General features: G+C 39.4%; 1 long non-coding RNA gene across 1 annotated transcript; it reads left to right on the top strand.

The window, feature by feature from the left end:
* The first annotated feature begins 4058 nt into the window (after positions 1-4058).
* LOC134076023 (uncharacterized) lies at positions 4059-4986 on the top strand. Its single transcript, XR_009938519.1, has 3 exons — positions 4059-4198; positions 4412-4520; positions 4855-4986. It is a non-coding gene; the product is annotated as an uncharacterized LOC134076023 (long non-coding RNA).
* Positions 4987-11287: the final 6301 nt, after the last annotated feature.

The following is an 11287-nucleotide window of genomic DNA, read 5'->3' as shown; positions in this document are numbered from 1 at the left end:
AACTCAAGAATTTTTTATAAGAGTTCATCTGGAAGATTTCTAATCATTACATAACATATATTATCACCTCCTGGTGCAGAGTATCCTATATGACTTAAAGCCATTCTGATAAACTAAATTCAGCATCTAATATAGACATATTTCCTTCTTTAGGATTAAGAATATCTTTATTAGCATTCAGAATCTCCTCCTTTCTTTTCTTAAAACAATCATCCATATGACTACCCTTATGAATCTCTGCAAATTTAAATCCCAATAAATTGGCTTTCTCTTTATCTAAGACTGCTTCATTTTGTCCTTCAATTACAGGAACATGTGGAGGTTTATATTTACCCATCATCTTTTTAACCATCATCCACATCTTGTTCAGTGTGGTTTCTTTTCCAATAGTTGAGCAAAATTGTCTCCAAGATTCTTTTTTTGCTTCTTTTATAACTTTCCTTGCCAAGGCCTTTTCCCTTTGATATTCCAGGAGATTGTTCATTACATTGCATGTAAATGCAATGTACTGTTATCCCTGTTCTTTTTATTATTATCGGGATAATTATTCTTCCTCCGACCAAAATCAACGATTTATAACGCTGAAACCACTTAACCGTTTGACGTCATTCAAGCACTCCTACAAAGATCTTGTAACGGAGATTTGACGATTGTATTTTTGACATTTGTGAACTTCACACTTTTTGAGATATTTACGATAAAAGAGTTTAAAATTCCCATAGAGTTTACATTGAGATCCTTTGGCGGCAAAGACTAATTGTTACGTCAGTGCTCAGCTGTCAGTAATCAAGGATCTTTGATCCAAACTAAAGCCATGCCACCGCTGCAACCTGAATGTTTTGTCTACTGTAGCTGCGTGCTGAGTACTAACAGCTATGAAAACATTCTACCATGCCATAGCTGCTGTAAACCAGGACGTTATCGTCTTGTCTCCTGTTAGGCTACTCCTAACTTGATTTGTTTATATCGTTACAGTAACCGGTTTGCTCTCGGTAACGTTATCAACAGCTAAAGACAATCTAGCCTAACGTCAACGTAAATCTAACACTGTATTTAGCTAACGACAACCAAACTTGCTCCAGGCTAGGTTTAACGTCGGGTAGGCTGCAAGGACTTTTCGACAGAGCAGCCTAGGCTACACGACACCGATCTTCACCCAGCGTTTTAAGTTAAGTCCAACCTGATAGACATTCTCACAGTCGTTTCAAGCACAAACTAATCATTTTCACGTTTGTTTGTTTGTTAGCAAGCTAGTCGTTTCAGCTATAGGGACTTGTCAGCCAGGCAATCATTTAAAGCTTTCGGTATCATTCACAAATTAAAAACGTTTGTTAACAGCTTGTACATTCCTATTTGGACAATCACATACCTGGAGACACTTCGAAGAACATACTAGCTCATCCTGTACAAATATCCTACTGTAAGCTAACGTTACATTTGCTAGATATCCTACCTGTTGCAGCATCATAGTTGATTGGCGTTGTTTGAAATTGTATTCCATTTTCCAATGGTGTCTAAGTCTATGGCCTACTTTTAACCTGCATTAGTGTAGATATGAAGGCTATATAAGCTATCCTACCAGTCGTTTCACTGTAGGCTACTAAAGTGTCAGCTCTTGCAACTCGTTTGAAGTTGCCAACTTCATTTCAGTCTTAAATTCTAATAAATGAAGAGTTATTTTCCATAATAGCCTATATCCACAATTTTGATGCATTTTCATAAATCACTTTTTAAATGTGACTTTCCAAGTAATTTCAGTGGAAATGTAATTGGGTTATTGTTATTTATCTATTCTTCTGTGTAACCTAGTTGTCTTTTTAACTATAGACCTAATAGGAATGTTTTACACAGTCAGCAACCTTTTTGCATTTACATGCAATGGTAATTCCTTCCATGGAATCACATTTTCTAGTTGTAAGTGTTATGCGCAACCTCTTAAAAGCTCTATTTCTGTTTTTAACAGCTCTTGAACATTCCTCATTCCACCATGGGACATTAGCTTTCCCCTTTTTACTCATATTGTTAGGAATACTCTGGCTTGCTGCTAAAATGATACATACACTTAATTTAGTATTCATTTCATCAATGCTCTGTTCTATTCCCTCATGCATTTCATTTAATTCATCCATACACCCTTCAGAAAATTTCTCCCAGTTTGCTTTCCTAAAACACCATCTATGATGGGCATACATTTCATCACTTCTAAAATCAATATCCATTTATATTTATATTTATCAATATCCATTTTTAGTATTGGAAAGTGATCACTTCCAATATTTGTGTTATGATCAACTTCCCATTCACACCTGCTGGCTATTGTCCTGTCAACTAAAGTGAGATCAATACATGATGTCTCATTCTTGTAGACATTTATCCTTGTACCATTACCATTATTCATACATACCAACATCCTATCATTGATCATTTCCTCTAATATTTCACCATTTAAATCTGTGTATTTACTTCCCCACAAACTATTATGAGCATTAAAATCTCCACACCATATTTCTCTATTGCTTCTTTTATTAATGCTACTCATTAAATCATTTGTCAATGCTCTACATGGGTTATAAAAATTAATGACAGTAAGTTTTCCTTTACCTCCATTAAAGATTTCAGTAACTATATTTTCATGTTCAGTTGTTGTGTTAATGTGTCTAAATGAGATCCCCTCTTTGATAAATGTGATGCAACCTCCTCCTCTGTCTTTTTCTCGGTCAGCTCTTATATCATGATACCCTTTCAATATGAATTGTAAATGAGGTTTTAACCAAGTCTCTTGTATACATATAACATCTGGTTTGTCTGTCAATTCTTGAACATACCTTTTAAATTCTTGTCCGTTCCCTATCAAACTCCGTGCATTCCACTGGAGAATGAAAAACATCATTATTGCTTTAACCATTTTGAGACCCTCCATACTTCTGATTAAGTATTTCATGAATATCATCAGCTTTTGTTACCAATCCCAAAAAATCATTAGCAGCCTCTACAACTGATTTGATTTTATCACTCTTCTTCACATGTAACATAGTGACATTAACCACTGAACACATGAAAGCAATAAACTAATTTTTCTGTAATTCTTGTCTTACAATTAGGCCTACAGCAGTTTGGACTGTGTGTCCTATAAGTCTTGTTTTGTTGGCTGGGTTTCCCTGCAGAGGCCCAATTATTCTCAGTGCTTATATTTGGCCCATTGCCATCTTCACTCCTTACTGCTGGTGAATAGACAGCTGATTTCTCTTCATTTTTATTTTCTCCAATGCTTTTGATTGCCTCTGCATATGAAACATTATGTGTTGTCTTATACTTCTGAACTTCCTTGTTTCACACATCCTCCATAGGCTGCACTGTGTTGACCCCCACAATTGCAACATTTGAACTCTATATTATCCCCACATTGACCATACTCATGTTCACATCCACACTTAGCACACCTAAGTTTGAGGAAGGTGGTCTTACCTACCAGTCTCCTTTATACTAAATTATGGCCTAGTACCGGGAACTGAATGAATGAACCTGTGTTTGCCCCGCCCCCCTCGTTAGTGGGGATCAGTTTGTAGGGGAAGCAGAAAGGGACAGACAGAGCAGGAATGCAACTGGCTACACATGCAATGGCATAGGATGTGCTCGTTATCAACGAGTTTGTGATTAAGTTGTTCTTCAGATGAACAGTGGAACTAATTAATGGGATGACATTTCATTTAGACCTGATCTAGCTTGTTAGCTTGCTAGATGGAATGTTTCATGGCACTATGAAGTGAACCTGAAGCTAAACTTGTGATCAGAGAGCATGATATGAACTCGGGTACATCTTTTCACAACAGAAATTTCAGTTATGAACTTCAGGCCAGGGGAGCTGTAGATGCAAAAACTGTACTATACTCTCCTGCCGTATGTCACTTGCCTAACTGTCCAGTCCTGCCCTAGTGCCATACTGTTCCAACTCGGGAGTCGGGACAGTGGCACAAGACTGAGCTTGGATAGGGGCACGTGTACAGTGCAGTACTTCTTGTACCAACTGCTGTTGGATGTCAGGTTGCAGTCAATATTATTCTACATTGAATGTACATTTCTGAGGTCTATATCACCACAGCAGGTCGATGTATTTGATGGAATAATTTTGATTGCAATGACTATCTTGCAGATGCTGAAAGTGACGTGACAAGACATTGTCTTCAATTAAGTGGTCCTTGTAAGTATAATAATTTTCTTTCCTTTTTTTTTTACCTTGTATGGATAACTGAAAAGTGTAGGTTAATGATGCTCTAAGGGCAGAATTAGGTCCATCCATACAATAAGAACAATGTTTGCAATGATGTAGCCTAGTCTAGTTAGCTGTAGTGGGTAGGCTATACTGTAATCAATCCCAAATGCTTTTAAATGGGTATACTATCTCTCTCTGTAGCAGTGCCACTGCTTTGGTTGACACCATAAGGGATTCGGTCGTCCTTGCCCGGACCAACTGCTCCACTTTACTGATGATATTGAAGGCCTCCTGCAATGGACAGTAAAGGGTACCTCTCTTAAATTCCTTCAGTTGTAGCAGTACACTACATTTGCTGTCAGCACAGTCATTGTTGTCTGTACAGCATGCTGGCATTCCTCACAAAGTCAGTTACTGATTACCCTCAGTATTGTTCTTATTACATAAATTATAAAAGTTATAAGGTGTGGCACCCCCAACCAACCTTGAAGGGGTCGGCCGTGTATGGGTATGTACAACTCTTGCTGGCCTTTTGCTTTTGTTTATGCTAATACCTTGATGTGGCATCTGTGAATGTATTGTACCAAGTATACACTGACTTTTACCTGCTCTCTCCATTTTCCACTGTGCCTGTTCTTGCCTAGGACCAAGGATGCAGAGGACAAGACGGATGTGTAGTATTGACTGAAATTATCAGAGAAGGTCATTTTTTATGGTTTAGGTCCAAACGAAGGGACCCTTCCAACCTCAGCATCTCCAACACCTCCTGTCACACCTCCAGCCAAATGTGCTACATCTTTCTCAGTTAACCTTCTTGTAGGTGTGCATGTCCAGCATCCTTTGCACATTAATGTCTTGTTGTTCACACACGGTACGGTGGTTCAGATTTGGGAATCTGAAATGTTTTTCAGAATGTCTTTGAAAATATAAACGGGTGTTAACCCTCCTTTTTATATTGCAGTCTCGCCATATCTCCCTTACGCCTTTTCTGTGTGTATTCCTGTTCTTGATGTTGTTAAGACACTTTTTCCACACATTGAAAATGTAATAAACAAATGTATTGAAAACTCAAAATGTAGCCTATCAGTCATCCTTTTTATGCTGTTCTAAGTGCTTTCTTGAAACAGATGATTGCTTATTGAGTTACAATGTTATCGAAACAGTGGGTGTCCTGAAGGAACTGTTGAACAAACTTAACTTTAACATACACACTTTTAACATTTTGGCTGTTATTTATCGTTCTTTGTTAATGTATTTTTATATGTTTATGGCTTAATCTGAAAATATTACTATGGCTATGTGGTGGCCATATTTAGGCTATTCCTTAAAATAAACAAATTAAGCCTACCTTACATTGACAGACTTTGCAAAGATTTGGAAAAGATTTTTGAAAGACTACAGTCTCAGACCCTCTCACATCTAAAGACAATTCATTGAGTTTTTAGTCACAGTCTAGTCACAGGCCAGTCTCAGATTAGGATTTTGCAAAGACTGTGGGTCACTATTTACAAGACTGCTGCTAGATTCCTTCAAATTATTTCCATCGTGCAATAGGCTACACGTCATCATTAACAGGAAATCACATGATAGCCTACTCATATCAAAGTATTTTTTTCGCGTTTCTGCAGCATTGTTTGATGTGTGACATCACTAACAGATATAGAGTTGTTTTGTCTCGTAGAATAGCCGACTAATAAATTATAAGAAATGAAATAACAAATAATCATATAAGCTACAGCTGTTGCCTATTTTGCCCCTTCCTGTTTTCGTGTTCGCGAGAGGTTACTATTGGTTTTTAATGTTCACGTCACTATTTGCATGAGCCACGACTGAAAAGACTTCCGATAATATCAAACATGTTTGATATTGTCAGAGCCCCTTTAGGGAGAGCCGGTCCACTTCCTATTAACTCCATTGTACCGGATTGTTCCTGCAATCTGTTGAAATTCCGCTAGGGGCGCTGCCGAGCAAGTGATAAATGAATTGTGGTCTATGGAGCTATGCGGCTAACGCTCGTTTTTTTCACAGTTGACAACTTCATTTCTTAATGTACATTGTCGTAGTAGCTACCTGAGTATATGTTTTCCACTGGAAATGAAATAAAAAGTCACTCATGTCCTTTCTGCTTTTCATAGGATGGGCCGCTTTCCGTGTAACATGCTAGCATTTAGCTCATGGATGCTGATTGGTCAGCGAGAAATCGCGACCGATTACGACGACGTCGTGAAGCTGAACCTTCTTTTAGGTCTATGGCCGTAAAGTGGTTCGCTTTTGTGTCACGTGACATGAAAACTTTGAAAGGGTTTTTAGGAATAACAACACATATAGAAAATTGCATTGGTCAGCTAATTGTCAAGTCAAGTTATCCTGCATCGCATGCATTAATGCAATTTCAGGAGAAAAAATTATATAAAGACAAATGTGGTATTGGGGGGTTCATTGGGGGGTTCAGCTCCATTGCCACCCATTCATTCATCACTTGCTCGCGATCGCCCTCTAGTTACAGTACCATGCGGAAGTATTTCGCTAGTGGTCCTTCTCCCCTTATTAGACATTCTCTGATATTGTCGTAACGGCAAAACTAGAGAAAGACTGCCTCCGACGGACTTAAAACCGCTAAGATTGGCACCTTACACTAAACGATTTAGATGACGGGAGCGCGCTGCGATTCTAGCACAACTCTCAAGATTTCCGCCCGATTTTGGAAATTTAGTCGCCGACTGTTAAAACAGGCCAAAATCGTGCAATGTAAGCCAGCCTTTAACAGATTGACTGCATTGATCTAACTTTTAACGTATAACCTGTTGCCATATATTATTTGCTAGATGTTCATGGCTTACTCCTAAAATTGTGAAGGCTGTGTGTGTAGGCCTATATAGTTAGGGTGGCCACCTTCATCTCATCAAAATAACTGGAGAGGACACTGAACATCTCAAATACCCACGGTAACATTGGATACAAAATACATACATTTCAACGATGTAAGTTTATTATGCATGACGACAAACAGGCAAATCACGGAACCAGGAATGGAGCTGATGCCGGGAGGTAGGCTAAATGGCAGTGTCGGCTACCACAGAATAGACTATATTTCAGAACGATGTATGCAGAGCAAACTTGCGATATGTCATGGGCACTAATGTAAACATGCTAACCCACGTTATAGCACTTCAAATTGAACTCGTGTTTGGTTTGTTTCGATGTTTCCCGTGATCATTACTGTCTATCCCATAGAAATAACATGGCAGCGCCAGGGCTGTTTAGAACTGTTGTAGTGTACATGAACCAAGTGACGGCGCGCGGCGACTTCTAAGAGTGTCGCAACTCTCTCTATCTATGGCTCTGGGCTACTGGCATCAGATATAGCCCACTGATAGCCTGTAGGCTACTGTCACTGAACAAGCTACTAAATGTGCATGACCTTTATCAATAGTTATATGTCTTTCATTAAAGAGTATAACTAAACATGGCATTATTAGCCTAATGTGTTAACATATGTCTATTCATCGCATGGGAACCGAACCCGAGAACACGCAAAACATGATTTGTTTGTTATCCCGTTACGCTGCGCATGACACCACGAGAGACGCAAATTACACAGAGCCATGAGATTCCTTGGACCACACACTTATCAAGTTCAAACAATGTAAGTTGCATAATTTTCATAAATTCTTTGAAACTACCGAATAGGTAGCCTAAATCAATGCTTGGTAACACTATCGGAAAAAAGTTTCTCCTTCTATTTTTGAAGTTGTAGGCTACAGGTGATGAAAGCACAGGTTGACGGAACCATCTTTTGGGACTCGTTTTCCGACTGATGGTTTTTTTTGCAACACAGATTAATTTAGCTCGGCAGTTAGCCTGCCACCGACCATGTTAATTCAGAAGCATATGTTACCGCAGCAACTCAGCTGAGATTCCTGTTAGCGGGAGTAATGGAACCGAACTCTTTCTAAAATTAGCGAGGCTTATCAAAGTTAGCCAGGATTTATAGCGAGGTTGATGGAATACCCCCCGGGGCTGCGCGCCGCGCAAATGTAAACACACACACTTAAAACTCCACCCCCAGTTCCCCTAAAAGGGACACAACTATTTCAGGAACTCAACAGATAACAGAACACATCACACACGAGGATATCACAATATGATATCAATGTAATTCGGCTGCACAATGACCATTGAATATTTTATCAGTTTGAAAAACATAGACCTAATCATTCAGCCAATGACGTCGCCTATTCGTTTGGGCCACCTGGCGTCACAGTAACTTTGCGCCGCCATCTTGCTGACTGATTCGAGTCGCTCACTAGGCGGCGCCATTCACGCATACATGGTTATCTTGAATAACAGAGACTTTTCCCTTCGTTTGTGCCTTAAATTTACACGCAAACGGCGATTTCGCCTCTGAATGCGATTCTTTCTAAACAAAACTCGGGCAAGAGTGGAGATTTGGAAACTCATTTCGCATTGCATTTAAACTGAGAAAAACAAAGAAAAACAGAGTGGCCACAATACAGTGTGACCAAGGAGCCAGCGGCTCGAGGGAAATAATTAGCTGCTAACAAGTTCAACAGTCATGATGCCAGCTATGTGTTGTGCAGTTGAGGAACCCTGAACTGGTATTTTATGCTAACTTTATACCAAAAGAAAGAAGAAAGAAGTAGCTGCCATTCGATGAGATGTTTGGATAACCCTAGAGGCTTCTCAACTTAGTAGCCTCTAGGGCTAACAACAAGAGACACGTTTGGACAAACTGTGATTTTTGTGTGCAATGCCGGCTAAACGCTCTTCTACAGTTCAACTCTTACCTGACCGGCAGAACCGAGCACGTCGCCCTGGGCAGGGCAACATCACATACCCACAATGTCACCTGTGGTGTCCCTCAGGGTTCTGTGCTGGGCCCCACCCTCTTCACCATCTATATGCTCCCCCTCGGCAATATCATTAGCAGACATGGAATAACTTTCCACTGTTATGCTGATGACACACAGCTCTACCTCAGGACAACCCCCACTTCATCTGCTCCCCTGCCAACATCCACACTGACCACATGTCTGGAGGAGATAGAGGCTTGGATGAAGCTAAACTTCCTTCAGTTGAACAGCTCTAAAACAGAAGCAATTCTAGTTGGCTCATCACATCAGCTCTGCTCTTCCACCATCACAAATATCACCTTCTCTGGACAAAACATCTCCCTGTCAACATCTGTCACCAACTTGGGTGTTAAAATGGACCCACAACTCACTTTTGACACCCACATCAAACATCTCTGCAAGACATCATTTTACCACCTCAAGAACATCGCCAAACTACGTCCAACTCTCACCCTTGGCGATGCAGAGAAGCTCATCCACGCCTTTGTCTCCTCCAGGCTGGACTATTGCAATGCACTCCTCATTGGGATCTCTGGCAAGAGCATCCAGAGACTTCAATACATCCAGAACAGTGCTGCCAGGATCCTGATGAGGGTGCGCAAGCAAGAACATATCACCCCCATTCTGAAAAGTCTTCACTGGCTCCCGGTTCATTTCAGAATAGAGTATAAGATCTCACTCCACACCCACCAGTGCATATATGGACATGCTCCCCTCTACCTACAGGAACTCCTCACCCCCCAGACCTCCTCACTCCCCCTGCGGTCAACGAATATTAACACCCTCCAAATCCCCAGAACCAAGCTCCACAGGATGGGTGATAGAGCTTTCTCTGCTGCTGCTCCCAGGCTGTGGAACGCCCTCCCTGACCACCTGAGGGCCCCACAGACATTGGAAACTTTTAAAAAAACTTTGAAAACCCATCTTTTTAAAAAAGCTTTCTGTTAAATGGATTTTGTTGATGTGTGTGTGTGTGTGTGTTGTATGTGTGCGTTTGTGTGTGTGTATATTTATATACACGTATGTGTGTGTGTGTGTGTGTGTGTGTGTGTGTGCGCGTGTATGTGTATGTATGTATGTATTTAATCTATTTTAAATTGCATTATTTTATTTTTTTATCTGTCTTTATCTGTTATCCATTTGCATTATAATTTTGTAGCACTTTGAGATTGTCCAAAATATAAAGTGCAATACAAATAAAATGTATTATTATTATTATTATTATTATTATTATTACAGTCAGGATAATGCAATAGGTCTACAATTATATGATGTTTAACTTAGGCAATGTGAGCCTGCATGACCCATAGACAGTAAAAGAATGACCTCTGAAGATTTCACTATTTCTAAAAAAGTTAATTTATCCACACATAATGTCTACACAAATTATATTTTGCTGTGATCCCTCGTGCTCTCATCCTAAGTTGCAGAGTTAAAGTAGCAAAAAACCCAACCATTTATGGTTTAACCATATATCTGTGTCTAATTCAATTGGTACTTAGCAACCTCCATAGCAAGCAACTCTAACAATACATAACTTATAACAACACAGAGATGTAAGGGGCATTGATATAGACTGGGCACTGCTGCAGCTGAATTGATTGATTGATTTCTTGTCAATCTGGGAATGAGTGCTGCGGACATCACAGGTAATCAGGGTAGCAGGTGTTAAGACGTTTCATTGCTAATTTGTGACGACCCGGTGACGTAGAGTCGCCAGAGAAGTGCAGGACATAAATTAAACTGTTTGTCTATGAACATCAACATCGATCAATATCTGTGTCTAATTCAATTGGTACTTAGCAACCTCCATAGCAAGCAACTCTAAAAATACATAACTTATAACAACACACTGTGAAATACACAACATGTAAATCCTCATTCGCTCTGTTTTACCCCATCTCTCTCTTTTTTGGTATTATTTGTGTTAACTACAAATTATATTTTACATTTCATGTTTGCCATTTTCATGCACTGGTAATTCCTTGGAATTGCATTTCTAGTTCTAGCTTTAATTTTATTTATTTTTTATTAATTTTGAGAACTGTTGTCTTATTTTTCATTATTTTGATGTTGTACAGCTAAATGTGTAAATAAAACTGGAAAACGATTTTTTTTTTTTTTTTTTTTTTTTTAAAAAGGGTTTGATATCAGGCTGTAAGACAAAAAAAGTAACTATTTCAAAGGGGTATGATGACTTTCA

Source organism: Sardina pilchardus, chromosome 3 (assembly GCF_963854185.1).
Source record: "Sardina pilchardus chromosome 3, fSarPil1.1, whole genome shotgun sequence".
NCBI lineage: Eukaryota > Metazoa > Chordata > Actinopteri > Clupeiformes > Clupeidae > Sardina > Sardina pilchardus.
The sequence above is the reverse complement of the archived record's forward strand: the minus strand, read 5'-3'. Positions and strand labels throughout refer to the sequence as shown.